Source organism: Gouania willdenowi, chromosome 4 (assembly GCF_900634775.1).
Source record: "Gouania willdenowi chromosome 4, fGouWil2.1, whole genome shotgun sequence".
NCBI lineage: Eukaryota > Metazoa > Chordata > Actinopteri > Blenniiformes > Gobiesocidae > Gouania > Gouania willdenowi.
The window spans coordinates 35889921-35911461 of NC_041047.1; the positions used below are offsets into that span (position 1 = coordinate 35889921).

Here is a 21541-nt window from a genome sequence, read left to right on the forward strand (position 1 = left end):
GAATAGAAATTATATAATAGGTATTAATTTGCTAATATGTAAACCTGAACATCGCTATAGGGTATTGAGTGTAGACAAAAACAAAAGTATTGACAACTACTGTATATATCCATCACAGCACTCGTGATCATTGAAAATGATGAAAAATTTCATATTTTCTGGCGGCCATATTGGATATACAAGATGGCAGCCACTCCATAATCATTTTAATATATACCACAAAACTGAGAAAAACAGAAAAAATAATAATCGGACAAACAGAAGAAAAATAAATAAATTGACAAACAAACTGAAAAAACAGTTACTCTGAAAAACTGAAAAAGAATTGTTCGAAAAACAGGAAAAAGATTTTTCTATAAAACAGAAGAACAAAAAGCCCAAAAAACAAACCAAAAATGAATAAATATTCAGAAAAAACAGAGTTTTTAAATATATTTATTTTCAAGTAAATGCAATACGCTTCCGTTCAAAGGTGTGAATTTCAGAAAGAAATAAAAACCAGTAACAGCACCTTTAATCCGAGGCCGTATCATTTATTTATTGGTGATATCTTTGCTAGAGTCAGATCAATAATACACACAGACTGGATGGTCTATGAATAAGAAACAGACGCCATTGATTTGCATCCTGTCGTCTAATCATGAGCTGCAGACTGGAGGAATAAATCAGAATTGGACACAGTTTGTGTGTTTTCCCTGATCTGTTATTCACTCAGGGAGGATCCAGAGGTAACTAATTCAGAGGAGACATCTGTTTGGTGGGCAGCATCAGCGTTCCACCTGGAATAGAAAACACGCCCTGTTTACCTCCTCACAGTGCACGAGCACGTGCACGAGCGCCGATGGAGGAGGAAAACAGCACCAGTGCATGGAGGAGCATTACTTACTTTATGGTTGCTTTTACATGATGAATATATTTCTGTGGGTCTGTGTAGGTAGTAATGGGAATGTGTGATGACAGCTTTGTGTATTATTTTACTCACTATGACTATAGCACAATATAATGGCCAGAAACGGCTGATGTCAGCACCTCTTTATTGGAGAACCTGCAATAATCGTAAGGTTTAGTCTCGTGGGAAAATCCTTTCTGTTGTTAGAGCTAAACTGGAGTAAAAACAGTTTTTAGAGACCAACATGTTTTTTAATGATTATATAGAATAGTCAAAATTAGACAAAATGTGTTTGTGCATCTATTGTTTTGTCTCTAAGGAAAACAAAACTATCAGAGATGTCCAGACAAAAAAAAGTAGAAAGTTAAAACTCATGGTGAGTTGCTGCCGCTGCACGCCGATGACACGCAACCGGTGTTGGGAACGTTACTTTAAAAAAGTAATTAGTTATAGTTACTCACTACTTGAGTTAGTAACTGAATTACTCTATAATAAAAGTAACTCATTACCAAGGAAAGTAACTATTTGCGTTACTGTCAAAAAAAAAAGTTGCTCTATGTCAAAGAATTCAGATTTTTTTTTAGATGTGTGTGTCGTTGTGAGGTGCTTCATTAAATTAGAGTTGTTTACAACAGATGTGGACAAAGTCTTCACTCCTGGATATAATGAACACTTCACATGTACGTTCTTGTCTTTGACCATAATTAATATAAAGTAGTGTTTGTATCGTCACCTTAAAAATGACAACTTTTCATCAGACTGCTCCAAGCCCACCATCTCTGCTGAGTAATCAAATCTGTAGTGTGTGTGTGTGTGTGTGTGTGTGTGTGTGTGTGTGTGTGTGTGTGTGCTGGCACATGTGTAAAAACACTGGCTCTGATTGGCTACCATGACACATGACGCTGTCTTAGCCAATCATAATCTCTCACTTTGTTTTTAACCCACCTCCTCACTACAGCTGTGTATGAAGCCAATGATGTTTTCAGATCAGTTTATTCAATCATTGCATGTAACGCACCGTATTTAACGTTCACTAACGTTAACGGCGTTGTAACGGCGTAAAAAGTAATTACCCCGTTACTGAAAAAAAAAAATAATTTGTTACCTAACGCTGGTATTTTAAACGCCATTATTCCAAACACTGCGCGCGACACCAAGTGGGGGCATGCCCCCCGACCCCGGAGGGGATTTTCACTGATCTTTCAAGACCCACAGAACATTGTGCGCTATGACTATGTAAACATAGAAACCACCAAAAGAAAGATTAGACTCTTTACTTTCATCACGAGAAAAAAAAGTTATTAGCTTTATAACATAGAAAAACAGAGAAAAAAATCTTTTTGTAAAAAGAAACATATCAAGCAGAACTTCTATAAAAAAGCAAAAACTACAAAAGAAGAATTTTTACCTGCAACCAGCACTCTGTCGGGGGGTTAGCATCCTTAGCATGCTTGTCGGCGGCTTTTTTAGGTGGAACACCTGTCTGCTTCCTTGATACTCCTACTCCACCATGATCACCATCATCTCCTCCAACACTCTTACTACGAGAACCACCGCTAAGTGTAAGTTGCCTGTATTTTTCCTTATTTGATTTTCCGCGTTTTGCCGATCTCTCTCGATCTTCTCCTGCTCTCGTCGCCATCGTCCTAAACTCGTCTGAGATCACGAACAGATCAAAGGAAGTAGTTTCTTCTTCTGCTACCTGTGATCAGGCATCCAAAGAGCACTGCTGCCACCTGCTGGCTCAATAAAACATAGATAACAAGTAAGATCTTTACATGAAAGTTGCATAAGGATTTACTGCACCCGTTCCCACTGAAAAACGTAATTGACGTCTATAGACGTCAATGAGTTAAGAGTAGTAGGTGATTCCACCCGCCGCCTACGCTTCTGGACATCCTTGAACTATACAAAAATATATAGGCAACAAAAATATGATCGTCTGATCCAATATTATAAACATTCTTATCAGCATTGAAAATAATGACCAATCTGAGCAATAATACAGGAAATAATGAAGAGTTTGTGTGTTTTTGTATTTATTTAGTAATATGTAATTATTTTATCATTGCTTTTTGTGCGTTTGTTGCTGTTTTGTGTTTTCAAATTTGTTCTGTGTATTTTTATTTTAACTTTGTGGGTGATTCTGTGTGTTTTGCAAGTAATCATGTGCATTGTTTTGTCATATTGTGTTTGTGGAGTAATTTTTTCTATTTTTGTTGTTGTTTTGACTATCTTTCTGTCAGTTTTTGTGTTTTTGTATATTTTTCTGTCCTTTTCTTCATTTTTTGCTTTTGATTTCTATTCTTTTGTTGGTTTTTATTTTTCTTTCAGAAGGAATTTGAGTCTGTTCTGTTGCTCATGAAATTACAACTTTATTTTTGAAATATTATAACTTTAATTTTGTAGTGCCAAGATTTTTTTTGTATTATTATTATTTTACTGTGGCCTCAATATGCCATCGTAGTTTTCTATCAGCTGTTTTCTTTTAATTTAAACTAAAAGTATTTCAAATATTTAAATATTAAACCTCTATTTGTACCAGGTCATATGCAGAGTTTGCGGGGGCAGGGGGAGCATTGCCCCTCCCCAGTGGTCCAAAGTTTTCATTCCAGTTTTCCCAAATTCACTTTCATTCATTTTTTTTTCTTCATAAAATAATTTTCTGCTGTGATTTGATTCTAACATATTACTGTTAGTTTCATGTCACAGATGTTACTTCTACCTCAGGTGTGTAGTACATGTTTTCAGGGAAATGGTTCCAAACTTTTGAGACTTTAGGTTGGTTCTTCTTCTGTTGCTCAATTCTTCTCCACAATGTAAATAGTGAAGCGACACAAAATGAAGCAGAAATATTCTATCATGAATTTACAACATTAAATGACGCGTCAACGCACATTTTTGTCACCAAAATTTTCAATTCTGTTACTTTTGTCAATTTTGTTACTTTTGTCAATTTTGTTACTTTTGTCAATTTTGTTAATCATTTTTGCATTATTGTATATGTTACACACATTGCGGTTGGTGCAAATCTAGAGACAATCTTTATTTTTTAATTTCATTTTTTCTTTCGCCCCTCCCTTGGCAACAATCTCAAACTCCGCCTATGCACCAGGATGAAAGTGTGTCCCGATCTCTTTACGTTAGTTCACAAATCACTTGGTTTAAATTGACGACTGTGCCGATATTTGGTAAAGCTGTTGTTGTGTTTTATTGACCAAGCTTTAGTGAAGTCCTTACTTAGAAAACAAGGGCGGGCTGATTGTTTAATTCTCTTATTTTCTCACCAATCAATGCACTGACTTCAAAGCGATGGGAAAGCTCCACCGTAGATTGATCAGCTCTAATACGAGTCATTAACATACACGTTGTTAACAAGTCTGTGCTCTATCTACAAATCAAGAGAGCTATCGATGAAGCCATTTCCACACTTTTAAGGTCTTAAAACCTACAGAACAGATTGGTTACCGTCTCTTGATCTCTTTCCCACTCACTCAGCTTTAGCCACTTAGCTTCAGGCCTGTACTATGGCATGAGACCCACTGCTATGCTTCACTGATGATACATTTATAAGCCAATCTGAGGGGAAAGTATTCAACAACCTGGTGAATAGCCAGGGTTTTTTTTTTATACCAAGGCAGCAAATAAATCCTTTTCATCAACACAAATAGCTCCTGAAATGCAGTAAAAGCTGGTTTACAAAGTAAAAAGACATTTTAGCAGATGAGGGATGAAAAACAGCAACAATCCAGCCTGTGATCACATCCCTCTACACGCACGCGCACACGCACACACGCACACGCACACGCACACGCACACACGCACACAAAATCTGTTACTGTAGTAATCATAATTGAAATGTAACTGAGTTCAGATAATTGACTTTCTATAGAAACTGTCAATTACAATTTCATTAAATGAAACCTGGTGAACCATGTTACAGTTCTATGTCTCACACATATGTAGTAAACAAAAATGTGTTACATACTGTATCAACTTTTCCCACTACCTGTCACTTCTCTTTAATGGCCACAGCCACTTTTCAACAAAAAACGTTTTTCTAAGCTTCTACATGACCTACAATGAAAAGTTTTTTTTTGTATTTTTGTTCATATTGAAGTTAGACCCTTAGTGGTTATGGGTGATGGAACATTTTGGAAATACATGATACCGAGTGACAATAAATCATATTTTAAATACAGACATCTGTAGTCCGCCCCAAAAAAAACCCCTAAAGATTTACATCAAATATAAAGTCAATTCTCATTATTGAAGGCTATAAAAGCAGAAATAATTGAACTGATGTATTGATAATAATAAACATTAGGTCAAATATACTACAAAAAATTCAGGCAAAAGCCTACTGTGCCACAACTGTGAAAAAAGTTTTCCACAAGTTTAAGTGCAATATGTCTGTCAAATTGATTCCAATCATTATTAGTTTTATGTTTGACCACTAGGTGTTTCAATTTAAATAACCATCTATTTTCATTCACGTCTCTGCGGTGCCATGCGTAATGCTATTTTCCATTCCACTTTTGATGCTGTTACGCATGGGTATTATTGAGCAATGCTTTGACCAATCAGAATGATTGACACAGTGTTGTAAAGCTGTAGAAATTGGTGATATCAAACACTATGGGAGTGGCTTTAGCCCTAGCCAATCAGAGCTGGGTAAATGAGGAACAGGCCAATTTACGCACGAGTGCTATGCGCCTCATTGGACGGATTTCTAGACTGATAAGTGCTCAGATGTGTGTAAGGGTGGTATTTATCTGACTACATGATTTGGATTTATCAAAATATGGAGTTTTATGCCCATTGGAGCAACTTTTGATTAGAAACAACAAAGATAAGATACCATTTGTCATCATTGCTGACTTTTTTTGAGGTGTATTTTCTGATTTTGTGGCGTTGTTTTGGTACGTAACATACCTGACCTGTATATCAGTGGATTCAGCTCAGTCTGTAGTTTCATGTAGGCTCTTGTTATAGAGATTTGTGTTTATTTTGTGACTCAGCAGTAGAAAAAGGACGAGTGTGCCAAGTTATCGACTTTTCCCTCTTTGAACATAATGGCCTGGTGTGTGTGCTGTTAATGTGGGTTAGCTACAGTTTTAGCTTCTATGGTTTTTCAGGATTACAGAGAGGTATAGAATGTGTGATTTCATTCATTCTTTACAACATTTAGACAGTGAGAGTCACAGAGGGTGGAGCTGCCCCCGCCGGCGGGTCTGTTGGGGCTGAAGAGGTTTGATAAGTTTGCCATAAAAAAATAAATAAATAAATCGAGGGTTATACTGACCCACACCAAAAATGTTAATACCAATATTTGAATTAATTAGGAAGCCTAACAAGGCAACTAAGAAATGAGAAACAAATTAGATGATAGATAATATTTTTTAGTGTATTTTAAAGCTGATTTAAGACATGGGTCAAACTTACCTGTTAGCATTAGCGATGCTAACAAAAATCTAACACAAGAGGAAGGTTACGTTTTTTTTTTTTTTTTTAAGAACGTAATTGTAATTGACTTTAACGAGAAAAATAATCATTTTAAATGGAAAAAAATGCAGGTCACCACAATCATAATTGTGTTGTAATCGAAGATGGATAATTGAAAACGTAATTGTAATTGAAAAATGTAATTGACCCCAACCTGTCCTCAACCTCTGGTCCCACCATCAGCAACAACACAGCACACACACATCCCCACCGTTAACACAAAAAAAGCTAAATCAAGGCTTTGAAAAACACACAGTGGTGTCTTTAATAATTCAGCATTGGTGGGTTTGAATAGCCTCTTTAGTGTAGAAATATACAGTCTCCTGATATAAGATCAGTCCCGCGGGGGGCTCCATCACCATCCCCCCCAGCATTGTGCCCTTTCTTAACTCCTGCTTAAAATGCAACAACCTGCCTGATTACATTAGGCAGAAAAATGAAATGTATACAGAATCACACGGGGGTGTGCAGGCTGTGTGGAATATTTATATTTAATGTTTTTGTGTAAAAAAAGGAAAAGGGAGAGAGCGCGCTTAACTCGTGTAACACCAGGCGAATCACGCGCAAAGTTTGTGCAATCAAGCAATTATTGCAGTTGACTAGCATCTTTACTGCGGTTGTGGACTAACACACGATTGTAAATATTTAACTCTCTTTGCACCCGACGCGCATTCATATTTCATCAGGTTTCTCGCAGTTTATTCTCTACAGCAAAGTGTTGGACTGCATAATTATTTCAGTTTAGGATTTTTTTTCCCAACCTATTACTTCCATAAATACAGGAATTGGAGTTCGAGCTATTCTGAGGGCTAATTTAGAGGAGGGGGTGTAGCATGCATTCATTAATGCAACCAAAGACGGAGAGGAAAGAAATCCCAATGCAAAGTGAGCTGCTGGCACATATCAAGGATGATTTTCAGCTTCAAAGGAAATGGAGATGGATTTGAGAGGATGCAGCAGTTTAATCAATACTGTTGACTCTCAAGGTTGGGGCGAGTGTGCCTGCTTGATTGGTTGGTTCTCGTACAGCTCTCAGCTCCAGTGTTTCCATCATTCAGTGAAGAAAGAAAACACACAAGACCACTGTGGAAATGCACTATACCAACTTTCCCTCCCATTCCCAACAGTTTAAAATCACATTTCTGGCCTTTTTCTTTGTCCGACGTTGCAACTTTTAAACCCTTTTGTTGCTCACGCTTCCATTTGTGTGTCTGGTGTCCGTTCTCACATCCAATGTGTGGCGTAATGAAATAAATATCAAAGTTGTAAATATTTCAGTGCATTCTAGGAGTAAAGTGGAAGTGTTTGTCTGACAGACCTGAACCCCCATCACTCTTTATTTCTCTCCACCAGCGCATTGTGTACGAGGCCCCGATCCATCACTGGGAGGAAAAAAGCACTTTCCCAGGGTGGGTGTGTTTTCTGCTTCTGCCAGCGCTGCTGTTTCAGCCGCACACCCGGGAGACCTCGCTGATGGACACTCTGGTCATCACCGGTGGGGCGCTGTGGGACCCTAGCCTGCGTTCTCCCCCCTCCTATCTGCACCTCAGCTCTGGTTCCACTCACCTCGTGTTTTCCTTTTGTCCCAGCAGTGATGTGCACTCCCTGTACCTGCCTGAGTTCCTCCTGTTGTAAAGTGGCCCCCGGCCTTCAGAGACCCAGCCACACTCTCGTTGTTTCAGGGCCGCAGAGCCCCATCGTACGTCCCCCCAGGGAGACTTTCATCACATGAAGAGAAGGAAAAAGGAACGTAAGCATTTTGATGGTGACCCCAGTCACACAAAATATCCGCTTAGCAAGAAAAACCATTGTACGTCTGAGAAAATGTGAAATAATAAAGTTATTCAAGTAAAAGTAAAAAGGTACCTTATCTTTTGTTAAGGTGCGTTCACACCCAAAGCTGCTTCAGCGACTCTGTGATTAGATTACAGGTACATTCAAAATCAATATAAATCATTCCCTCCATTATTTCTCGATCAATTTCTGTGATAGTTACGGCACAAGTTGCAGCATTTTGAGGCTTTATTATTTTTTTCTATAACTTTGCCGAAACTGGTCAATTTGCCAAAAAACCTGATAACCTTTGAATTATTTCCATCACATTTTAAAGGTTTCCAGTGCAGAGAATTTTACAAAGAATCATTTTCTTTAAGTTTTTGAAACAAAAACAACAACAACAATCCTAAAACAAATAAATAATTATTTTCCTGTGAAAATCTCATCAATGCACTCATGACTTTAGCTACAGAAGAGTCTCATGTGTTCAGTGATTTGTAAATGTGTGCATGGAGTTACCACCAGGGGGCGCAAGCACCAATGATATTGTCCACTGTTACCGTTTTACACGGTACCTGTAATGAAGCTCTATCATAGATCATATATAATAGTAGAGGTTTAATCAGGTTATTCTATTTAAAAGTCCTTCTAGAGCAGCAGGAGATCATTAAACACTAGCGTTCATGAGACACGTTTGCTGTTATTTAGCTGGAACGTGTCAGTTTGGCTGTTGTGACACAGTCTGTAACCAGATTAAATGGTGATTCAGCTCACACCGTGGGACTCCGGTGGCTGATGGCAGCTGATGGCTTCAGATGTTGATGTGTCTCACACAGAGCGGACGGACTTCAGCCACGTTATTGCCGCAGAATTGATCGGAATCTTTAGTCAGATTGGTTAAAATTGTCGAAATTTGCGGTGATTGGACAGAATTGTGGAGCCTCGCAGAATTTGCGGAGATTGGCTGAATTTATATTAATAGTTGCGATTGCAACATTGCAAATTCCTGGTAAATAACGTTAAGTGACGCGACACAATCATGAGATCTGAGTCACTGGAAGACGCTCAAAGATGAAAATTTTGAGCTTTTCAAACGACTTCAAGTGACTCTGGGTCGCGACATCCAATCGGCAACAAGTTTGTCCCTACGTCACTTCCTGGTCGTCATGTACAGTAGATGAAGAGATGAAGCTATGAAGTTAGCAAAATGTTTAAGTGACTCATCACAAGCGACTTCAGCAACTATAGTTACTAAAGTGTGCGTTCGCTGTGAATTATTCCTATAGGTTGTTCAGGAACACTTTACTTGAAGTTTTAAAGATAAGGCTGACATTACGCTGTCATGATCTGTCATTAGCATGAATAAGGTGTCATGAAGAAGGTCACTAAGTGTCATTAGTTAAGTTATGACACCTTTGGAGCAATGATGGCATTTTTGGGTTAGGTGGAGGGATCTAGTGGGGTTCGGGTAACGAACACTTAATGACACTTTATTCATGTTAATGACAGGTGTTCATTTCATAATAATGACAGCGTAATGTCAGCCTTTATGTATAAAGTTTAATGTAAGGTGTTACCTATTGTTCCTATGGGACTGACAAAGATACGTCCACATAAACAACTATTTTCCAACGGCTGAAGCTGAGTCAACATCTACGCTAAGAGGAAATATTATCACAGCCTAAAGAAAGTTGTCTGTGTCCATGGAACAATAAAACTGCAACTTATATGGACAGAACAAAAAAAGTGTGACAGACTGCACTGTAACAACATCTCTACATTAAATAAATATGATTGCCCAGTCATGTGTCACCCATGGTATTAAAAAGAACAATAAGACTTAGTACTTTTTTGAACTAAACACTTACACTCAAAAAAGAAAAAAACTGTGTTTTTCACAGTTTGCCTAAAATAATTAAAGAACATCAAGAATAAGAATTTTCTTCAATGCAGGAATTTCTTTTCTACAGCATCAGTTCTTACATGTAGACACATGTTGAGTTATTACAGTAGATTTTAAAAGGATCCTCCATTGTTTTTACAAGTTTGGCCTAAAATCTTCTAAATGTCGTTATTAGTAGATCTATGTTTGATAAAACACATTATTATGCACCATATATTCACTTCATTTATTTTTAAAATGGGACTACTTTACAGTTTTAGAGCCTGTGTTCCTCCATCTTTAAATCACATGATTGATGATGTCACACTGTCTGTAAACATACCATTGTTTTCTATTGGAGTGAAACATTCAGCCTGATTTTTAGATCATTTAGTAGATTTTTAAATCATTTGCAGGTCACTCTAATCGTATTTGAGTCTTAATTGAAAACAGATAATTTAAGATGTAATTGTAACTGAAAAATGTAATTGACCCCAACCCTGACATAAACATATGTTTACTTCACTTTAAATCAATATTATTCCCATAAACCTTATCTTTGTTATAAGCTTCATTTGCGTTTCACTGCTAATATTTTGTGTTTAACACCAATTCATGATGTTGTGAAAATCCTTCCATTAAATATATTATGACCTCTTTTCTCCTTCTCCTTCTTGTCGGTTGGCTTTGAGCACATGTAAAACCACTTTCCTCTGCTATTATTGGATGTGTTGGGTGTTTTAGTTATTTTACAGGTCTTGATTAGTGCTCCGTGTTTTAAATGGAAGCGTAACTGCATCAAGGTTATTGTAAATGAATCAGATGGAGTGTTATTGCTGAATGTTTGAGGTGGAATGAAGGAGTCGTTCACTGTTCCCAGAATTCTGCCTCATTTTGTGTCACAGCAAAAAAAAAGAAAAGTATTTTATTCTTCTTTATGTTTTATGAGAGTGCTCAACAATTACTGTATATAGGAAATTAATCTGCTCCAATTTTCCAGCGACAAACTGAGATTTGATTTCCAAAATGCTGGCTCGTCTCTTCTACACACAGGGGGAGAGGAGAGGGTGCGTTCTGCGTTTTGGGGCCGGAAGGAGAATCTAGGTGATGCCTGTGTTCTCGGAGCCGCCCCTGGGTCTTCCATGGGTAGGTAGGATCTGACAAAAGAGATATTTACAGCAAAAAAAGAAAAAAGATCCTCCACTCAGCTCAAGCATGGGAAATTAAGCTTGGATAAAGATTTTCTCTTAAACATACTCCCTTATCTCCCCCTCCCTCCCTCCCTCCCTTTGCAGTGGCAGGAGAAATTACCCATTGTAGCATTAGATAAAGCCAAACAGGCCTCTGCGTAAGACCTCCAGCTCCTGGTGCAGTCTCAGCTTAGCGTCCCTCGGGTGTTTGTTCAAAAGGAAAAACTCTGCAGTGCCTCCGGGGGATGTTTAACTCATTGCAGTGGCAAGTATTTAGAGAAAACTCAACAAGTTTGAGGCTGTCAACGCTGGAATCCAACTGTCAGCCAGGATTACGGCTGATGTGAGGTAATGACCAATTGCATCAGTTTGACAAACCCACCATCGATGAGAAGTGGGGCAGACGGCGCCTGTGTTTTTATTTAAATGTGAAAGCGCGGCTAAGTGCATTAAATGATGCTGATTAAGTGAGATTACGGCTGCGGCAGGGATGTGATTCCTGTTTTGATAGGGAGCGTGAATCCAGGCAGAGCAAACAGTTTTCAGAGTGGCTGATGAATAATTGAGAGTCAGCAGAGGGTACATCAATAAAGTGGTAATGAGGCATATTTGTGTGAAACTCCTAATTCTCCAAGTGTGTCACTCTCCTGGCTGCACATCTGCAGCATCTGTCAGTAGCTGCTGCTCCAATAACCAACGCTGCTTTTTACCATTATTCACCAGATTCACACACGTGTTTCATTCACGACTTAGATGAAGCAAAAGATCAGGAACAAGAGGAATTGTGATCAATTTAAATATTCAATAATATTCAAATACATTTTAGTCTGTATCAGAAATTATGCCTTTTCTACACTGGAATTTCCTACTGGTCAGTGTGTTACAGTGTGTAATCGTGTGTGTTACAGTGTGTTATCATGTGTATCACACTGTGTTACAGTGTGTAATCGTGTGTGTTACAGTGTGTTATCATGTGTATCACACTGTGTTACAGTGTGTAATCGTGTGTATCTCAGTGTATCACACTGTGTTACAGTGTGTTATTGTGTGTATCTCAGTGTATCAAAGTGTGTTACAGTGTGTTACAGTGTGTCACAGTGTGTCACAGTGTGTAACAGTGTATCACAGTGTGTAACAGTGTATCACAGTGTTAGTGTGTTACAGTGTGTTACAGTGTGTCACAGTGTGTCACAGTGTGTAACAGTGTATCACAGTGTGTTACAGTGTATCACAGTGTGTTACAGTGTGTAACTGTGTATCACAGTGTGTAAAAGTGAATCACAGTGTGAAACAGTGTATCACAGTGTATCAAAGTGTGTTACAGTGTGTAACAGTGTATCACAGTGTGTAACAGTGTATCACAGAGTGTTACAGTGTGTAACAGTGTATCACAGTGTCTAACAGTGTATCACAGTGTGTTACAGTGTGTAACAGTGTATCACAGTGTGTTACAGTGTGTAACAGTGTATCACAGTGTCTAACAGTGTATCACAGTGTGTTACAGTGTATCACAGAGTGTTACAGTGTGTAACAGTGTGTAACAGTGTATCACAGTGTGTTACAGTGTGTAACAGTATATCACAGTGTGTAACAGTGTGTAACAGTGTATCACAGTGTGTTACAGTGTGTAACAGTATATCACAGTGTGTAACAGTGTATCGCAGTGTGTTACAGTGTGTAACAGTGTATCACAGTGTGTTACAATGTGTAACTGTGTATCACAGTGTGTAAAAGTGTATCACAGTGTGTTACAATGTGTAACTGTGTATCACAGTGTGTTACAGTGTGTAACTGTGTATCACAGTGTGTAAAAGTGTATCACAGTGTGTTACAGTGTGTAACAGTGTATCACAGTGTGTAACAGTGTATCACAGAGTGTTACAGTGTGTAACTGTGTATCACAGTGTGTAAAAGTGTATCACAGTGTGTCATAGTGTATCACAGTGTGTAACAGTGTGTAACTGTGTATCACAGTGTCTAAAAGTGTATCACAGTGTGTTACAGTGTATCACAGTGTGTTACAGTGTGTAACAGTGTATCACAGTGTGTAACAGTGTATCACAGTGTGTTACAGTGTGTAACAGTGTATCACAGGGTGTAACAGTGTATCACAGAGTGTGTTACAGTGTATCACAGTGTGTTACAGTGTGTAACAGTGTATCACAGAGTGTTACAGAGTGTAACAGTGTGTAACAGTGTGTTACAGGGTATCACAGAGTGTTACAGTGTATCACAGTGTGTTACAGTGTGTAACAGTGTATCACAGAGTGTTACAGTGTATCACAGAGTGTTACAGTGTGTAACAGTGTATCACAGAGTGTTACAGTGTATCACAGAGTGTTACAGTGTATCACAGTGTGTTACAGTGTGTTACAGGGTATCACAGAGTGTTACAGTGTGTAACAGTGTATCACAGAGTGTTACAGTGTGTAACAGTGTGTAACAGTGCATCACAGAGTGTTACAGTGTGTAACATTGTGTAACAGTGTATCACAGTGTGTAACAGGGTATCACAGAGTGGTTCAGTGTATCAAAGTGTATTCAATATTCCTGTAAAGTGTCTTTAAGGTTTTTCAAGCGCTATATAAAACTGTTTTATTATTATTATTATTATTATTATTATTATTATTATTATTATTATTATTATAATACTGTGAAAAGTCCTAATACTAATCCCTGAGTTGATTGTTTCATCCTCCATGTTTATCCTGGCTAATTCTTATTAACTAAGTCCTTAATTTAATCTTTTTGAACATTTATTTTACATTTCTTTGACACAGTTTGTGAATCTTTGTGAATCTAATCTTCATGACAGGAAATGCAGAAACTCCTCTGTAACCACGTCTGGTTACCGTGTATATATGGACCAAATGTAGAAGCTTAATTTACAGTAGTGTGTTTCATAATCAGTACATTTTCAGATCGAAGCCTCTTTTAATTCAACACACAAAGCCCATCATCACATCCTCTGAACAGATGTTGGTGCACATTCTCTTCAAATATGAACCTTTGTCTCCCTCTGTCTTCCTGTCAGGGAATTTTACCTAAACAAGAAAAGTCAAATGAACAATAATGGATAATAATAAAAGATAACCCAGTTTGTTTTGTTTGGTATTTCATGATCTGCAGTGAATAATGACAACTCGTGTAATGTTTGTACAACAGACAAATGTACAAAAAATAAATAAACAAAAAAAACACAAAATGAGAGAAAAATATACACAATATGAGGAAAAAAATTTGAAAATAACACCGGAAACACACAAAATGACACAGAAAATACAGAAAACACAAAATAAGAGGAAAAATACACAAAATGAGAAAAAATTATACCAAATATTGAAAATAACACCAGAACCAAACAAAGTTTTCATGTGTTTAAAGGTATTTCTGATATAAAAGTAAAATAAAGAAAGACGTGACTCTGTTACCTATAGCAACAACAATTGTACGTGTAACTAACTATAGGTTATGAATGAAGCTGAAAATAATCACATCAAAAAGAGACATTTTTAGCCAAACCCCCTCCCTCCTTCCTTTGCTCTGACTGTTTCCAAACTTACGGCGCTATATATCCACACATCGCTTTCTCTTGCTGTAAAACTGTTTCTTTGTTCTAGCTTTTTACTGACACCGTCGTGGCACGCTGCATCAACCTGGAGTATTGTTGACCTTCAGCGAGGCAGCCGGCTAGTTAAAGAAGTCCATTTTCAAGGCTGCTCCTGCTCATATCAAAACTCCATTATAGATTTTACCTCCAGGGGAACCTTGGGCTCACAAGGTCCTTGGCAATTTTACCTGAGGAAGAAGCTAAAAGGATTTGAATCTCCCAGGATGGGCGAGGAAGAGGAGGAAGAGGAGGAGGAGGAGGAGGAGGGTGTGAGGACAAGAGAAAGGTGGGATGCGCACCCCAGGACCCAGGCCCCTAATCTTCTTTTTTGCCAAGCAGAGTAACAGAGAAAGAGTGTAAAAATGGAGATTTGGAGACGGTTCAGTGGCACTGAACCCTGAACATCAGGGGCCGCAGAGGCAGGGGAACCTTGAAGTAGCAAGAGGTGGAAAAAGAAGAGATGTGGAGGGAGGGGGAGGGAGGGGAGGCAGATTCCCAGAAACACAGCAGCTTCCAATGTGTTTAACGTATATATGAGGGAACAACAGCTTTTTTCTTTTCACACCATCCCTAACTATGTGTACTAACAAGACAGATGGAGGCCAAAGATGCAGACAGATCACATCAGGACATCTGTCACTTCATGGCAACAGCCTCCTTAATAAGTGACAAGGCTTCCTCACCCCGTGGGCACAGGATGGAGGGTGTAGGAGGGTGGGGGGGAGCTAGAGCCAGCGCCAGTGTTGTCTCAGAGCTGAGGCTGTGTACAAAGCAGCCGTCAAAGTCAAGCAGTGCCCTTTAACAGGAATATAAAAACACTTGTTCCAATTACAGCCAATCACACACCAGGCCTTTGATTACCACCACAGGTCCAGATCCAGTCCACAATCCACCCTTTGATTACCACCACAGGTCCAGATCCAGTCCACAATCCACCCTTTGATTACCACCACAGGTCCAGATCCAGTCCACAATCCACCCTTTGATTACCACCACAGGTCCAGATCCAGTCCACAGTCCACCCATGGGTGCTGACGCCAGGCTCAATAGTAATTGGTGGACTTTTTTTTGGAGGAGGGGGGCAGAAGCTTCACAACAAATGGTTTAAAATACCCGCTGACTTAATCTAGGAGGAGGAGGATTGTTGTTGTGAGAGAAAAATGCCCCACAGATATAATTAAAGTGTAATTGCAGCTCATCATCAGCGTAAGTGCTCACGCAGGGATGTCGCCCGGTTTCCTCATTAGTCCTCCTCTGAGTCCTCTTTGTATATTTTCTCTAAGACTTGTATCATCTTCTGCACACCCTTATCCTGCAAAGATTTGTGAGAATCCAACTGAGTTATTCTACATTCTAGGAGGTCATAGGGGTACGGGTACCTCCAGGGGTACGTAAATAAAAATTTAAAAAAACACAGTGTGACAACATTGGAAACTAGAATATAAATAGAGTAGTAGTCAGGAGCCTCCATGCATTACCTCTGTGACTACCCTCTAGTGCAGGGGTTCTCAACCATGGGGCAGGACCCCATTTGAGGTCTTGACACTTCAAGAATCTAGGAATAATTTCTAAACAATTTGAGCCAATTTTTGCTTTTCCCCCCCTTCTTTTTCTGCAACTACACCAAACTTGCCATATTCTAAATTACTTTGTCACATTTTCTTGCCTTATTTTTGCTCCTTTTAATGCATTTTTGCTACATTTCCCCCAATTCTGACACTTCTACATCACATTTCAATGACTTTTCTGCACATTTTTTCCACTTTTAAGACATGTTCAGCACTTATAAACCCTTTCCACCACTTTTCTATCTAATGTCACATATATTGACCCATTATTGTCTTTAACCTATTTTCACCATATTTCATTATTTATTTATTTTTGCCAAATTAACCACATTGACCATTTGTCATGCCCATTATTTGCCAGTTAAAACTAACTTTTCCAATATTGACACTTTTACCACTTTTTCTGTCTGTTTTTGTCCACTCTAATTTGCAACTTTTAACCAAATTTATTTGTGATTAAAACAATGATTTCCATCTTTAAGATGACTATAATAATAATAATAATAAACGTTCCTGGATAACAGTGGATATTATTCAGATGAATAAATAAATGTGGTTATCACAGATTCATAGAACAATGGACCATTTTACTGACTTTATGGATGGACCCCAAAAATCACCCAAAATCTCTGAATAATATCCACTGTTATCAATCTTAAAGATGTAAATCCTTGTTTTAATCAGAAATAAAATGTGTTTTAAAAGTAGGAACAATTATTTTCAACTGGTAAATGATGGGCATGACAAATGAGTGCTATATAAAACCCAATACATTATTATTATTATTATTATTATTATTATTATTATTATTATTATTATTATTATTATTATTATTATTATTAAATGGTGAATGTAGTTAAATTGGAATCACAATAAAGTGGTATTTTAAGAGCAAACTGGCCTCGTACCTTTAGAAAGCTATAAATCGGTCTTGTGAGGTCAGAACATGATTAAAGGATCCTTGAAGTTCTCCCAAACTACATGAAAAACTGCACTAAATCTAACCATTGCACCCAGTCTGATGTGCAGATCTTTGATCTTTTCATAAATAGTCAGAAAAGAGTCAAACTGCTCTCATTTACACCTGCAACGCTCTGTAACTCAACATCTCGTGGGTGTAAAAGTCATCAATAATCAGGACAAATTGGGATCAAATACTGGTCCAGAGATAAAAGGAGGGTTCTAATGAATCCAGTTCAGGATCTGACACTAGCAATGGTAAATTAGCGTATTTGGTCCAATCTGAACTACTTTTGAATATCATCAAAGCCCAGTTTTTCAAAAGTAATCAGCTCAGATTCTGGATGACAGATTGAATCAAATCTTGATAATTTGTTTTTCAAAAGACAAAAATGGATTATGTAATTTGATTAATCTCGGCTTTTATCCAGATCAAACCTTTAGTTTGGGTTTTTCATAACTTTTTTAGTATTACTAAAAATATCACTTTGATAAAAAATAAATAAATTAAAAAAAAGATCCATGAGATGGGTGGATTTCAGGCCCAAAATGTAATGAAACTAGGGTTGTAACGATTAATCGTAAGGCAGTTAAAAATCGATTTATAGGTATCACGGTTCACATCGATATTCTGAAAATTGAATGGCAGTACTTTCTTTAAACAGCAGAAGGCGCTATATATGTATCCTTCTCTTGTTTAAAAGTGTAGGCGGCAGGCGGAATCACCTACTACTCTCTTTCTGGCCGCCTTCTACTCTTTAACATGTTCATAAATGATTCCTTACCCCTTTAGCACATAGCATCTCTCTTCACTGCAAGAATATCTGCATGCCAACCGGCCACTGGGTTACCAGCGCCCTCTGCTGGTCCAAACAAATATCTGACCTAAATACAGTGAAATGACTGTTTTTTTTTTTTAAAGTCCAATTGTTTAGGCACAAAATACATTTTCAGTTGCACTTTTAAAAAGAAAAATAACTATAATGCAGTTTTGCATTGTTACAGAACCAGCATTTAAATTAATAGGCTTCTTCTTCATTTGTCTTAATCCTTTATTTATTTCATTCAAGATTTATCTGTAGTTAAATTGCATTGTTTTGAATAGTACATCAAGGGATTATTTTGACAATGAAATATAAAAGGAAAATCGTACAGTAGTTTCCCAAAAAAAGTTAAGGAATTTTTCAGTCATTTGTGTCCGATTCTGCAAAATAAATCGTGAATCGAATCGTATCAGGAGTTGAGTGAATCGTTACATTTCTAAATGAAACCAAATCAAATATTACATTTAGATCATACAGTATAGCCTATAAGATGATATCCACTTTATTCTTAAGGTTTTAATGTGATTTTGTTCATCCATCAGCATACAGTGATTCTTTAGGTTATAACAGTTTAGACCTGAACAAAAGTAGAAAGAGTTTTCATAAAATAATCCCCAAACAGCTCAATACTGACCACAAATAATATATTTCATTATGTCACTAATTGATGTATATTCAGCACAATAAAAAAATATTGTTGTTTTGTTTTTATTATTTCATAGTGATGCATGCAAAGATAAAATAGGATATAAAGCAATGACATCACTGGTTTTTAAAATCCAAAATAAATCCAAATCAGATATAGTGTCTAACTGTTGTTGCACTTCCTGTTTGCTGGTTCTAGTTCTGGTTCCAGTTCTGGTTCTAGTTCTGGTTCTGGTTCTGGTTCTGGTTCTGGTTCTGGTTCTAGTTCTGGTTCTGGTTCTAGTTCTAGTTCTATTTCTTTTTCTGGTTCTAGTTCTGGTTCTAGTTCTGGTTCTGGTTCTGGTTCTAGTTCTAGTTCTTTTTCTGGTTCTAGTTCTTTTCTGGTTCTAGTTCTGGCTCTGGTTCTAGCTCTAGTTCTAGTTCTAGTTCTAGTTCTGGTTCTGGTTCTGGTTCTGGTTCCAGTTCTGGTTCTAGTTCTGGTTCTGGTTCTGGTTCTAGTTCTAGTTCTTTTTCTGGTTCTAGTTCTTTTTCTGGTTCTAGTTCTGGCTCTGGTTCTAGCTCTAGTTCTAGTTCTAGTTCTAGTTCTGGTTCTGGTTCTGGTTCTGGTTCCAGTTCTGGTTCCAGGTTCTGGTTCCAGTTCTGGTTCTAGTTCTGGTTCTAGTTCTGGTTCCAGTTCTGGTTCCAGTTCTAGTTCTGGTTCTGGTTCTGGTTCTAGTCAGAGTCAGAGTCTCCAAATGCCAGAAGCCCCTTCATCAAACAAAGATCAGCTCTGGTTATCCAGATTTGGTGATCCTGAAAAGTTTCTATCCAGATCAGATTAATTCAATTCCACGTTGATTTTAAAACCGTCTCAAAAGTCAAATGGATTATGTGATCAAGGATAGAAAAAAAGGATTACCAAATCTGGATCAAAAAACCAGGCCCTGGTGACAAAAACCAATGTTGTTTTTTCACGACTATCAGAGTTCTGGCCAGCGCTGAGCGTAGGGACCCCCAATGTGTCATTTTGCAGCGTCAGGGGATTTTCTGTTGTTTTTGCCTTTTTTAATCGGTATTGTTGAAATAATTGTTGCACTCGGACAATAAAACAACTTCCAGGTGTTCATGGGTTGTTTTAACTCTGTTTTTAATCTGAATAACCCAGAAACACATACTGTACATCAGCCGCACTGCATATTTAATACAAGCGATCTACTTGGATACCCGTCTTTACTTGAGGACCCAGAGGACCACTGCTGCCACTTAGCTGCCCTCGATGCTGCCTGCGTACATAAACCTGTTGATAACTGTAATTACTGTCCTATATAAACAGTGTAGCTTCAACTGAGGCGTAGTGTGTAGCTCATAACGGATCATTCTACATACACACACACGGATGTGAACACCGTCTGGTTGAAACGTGTTTGGGCTTAAAGAGACATCGGCTTCATTCGGGTCGGACATGTTTCGTCCCGATTAATGCTCTAATGTGTGCTTCCTGTCGGTGCCCAATCTTTTCACAGGCCTGATCCTTTCAACGCACGCACGAAACACGTCTACATCTGGTCGGCCTATTTTACGGCAGTTCGTTACTATTTTAAAAGTTGAAAACCCTCCAGTTTAGAAAAAATTTAAAAAAATGAATTCTGATTTATTTATTTTTTTTATTTTATGTTCTGTTTGGTTGACAAAACAGTCACATATTTACATGTGTACTATTAAAATATTTAACAAACGTAATGGTCGGTTTTACATTCAAATATCACGTCCAATGACGTCGTCTGCATACATGCGTTGAAAGGATCAGGCCCGCGAAAGGATTGGGCACTGACACGTCCTCCACGTGTGTGTGCGTTTCCTCCGCATGTGTGTGTTCCAATATTACTGCAGGTCCCCACATAATAACTGATTAAATTGAAAAGTGTGTCTTGGATTCAGTCTTTTCAATAAAATGTTATTTCTTGTCTCTACAGTGTGTGTGATATTTATTAGTGGAGGATCTATACCAAGCATGAGTAACCTCTATAACTGAGTCTTTGCTACTGCTGGCCCCGCCCTCTGGAGCTCACTCCCACAACCCATCAAGAATGCTGACTCATTACAGAAATGGAAAACACTCCTTAAAACCCACCTTTTGAAACTTGCGTTTCCTTAACCCGTCTTTTACTTTTATTGTTATTCCTTTATTTTTCTGTATTCTGTGAAGCCAGCTTTGAGTCCCAAAAAAACTATTAACTACATTCATCATCACCTTCACCAATTCAACAAATAACTTTTAACTTTAAAATAAGGCTGGAACCAAGATAAAACAACAACAGCAAAACAATCCAACTTTAGCTTTACTTCACTAAATTTGTCCCTCAGAGAGTTATACATTTACAAATGTTCCACGCCGATGGCGCTCGCACACCACGTGATCCCCTATGCTGTGAAGAACTCCTGGTGAGAACCCTGAATAAGCTATACTTAATCATCCCAACTAAACTTTTGCATTTGTTCTAAATATTAGACGTCGTCTGAAAAGTAGTAGTAGTTTATTTATAAAGCGCTTTTTGCAGATAAAATCACAAAGTGCTGTACAGAGTTGTGGTAAAAAAAAGGATCAAAACCCAGAGAACCCAACGCAAGCACAGCAGGGTCGTTAAAGTACATACTCGTCTCATCCACTGATGTGTCAAACCAACACGACCCAACACGTGACGTGTTCTAAAGC

General features: G+C 38.0%; 1 long non-coding RNA gene across 1 annotated transcript; it reads left to right on the forward strand.

Moving 5' to 3' along the window:
- Positions 1-338: 338 nt before the first annotated feature.
- LOC114462531 (uncharacterized) lies at positions 339-18355 on the forward strand. Its single transcript, XR_003673963.1, has 3 exons — positions 339-464; positions 4474-4479; positions 18335-18355. It is a non-coding gene; the product is annotated as an uncharacterized LOC114462531 (long non-coding RNA).
- Positions 18356-21541: the final 3186 nt, after the last annotated feature.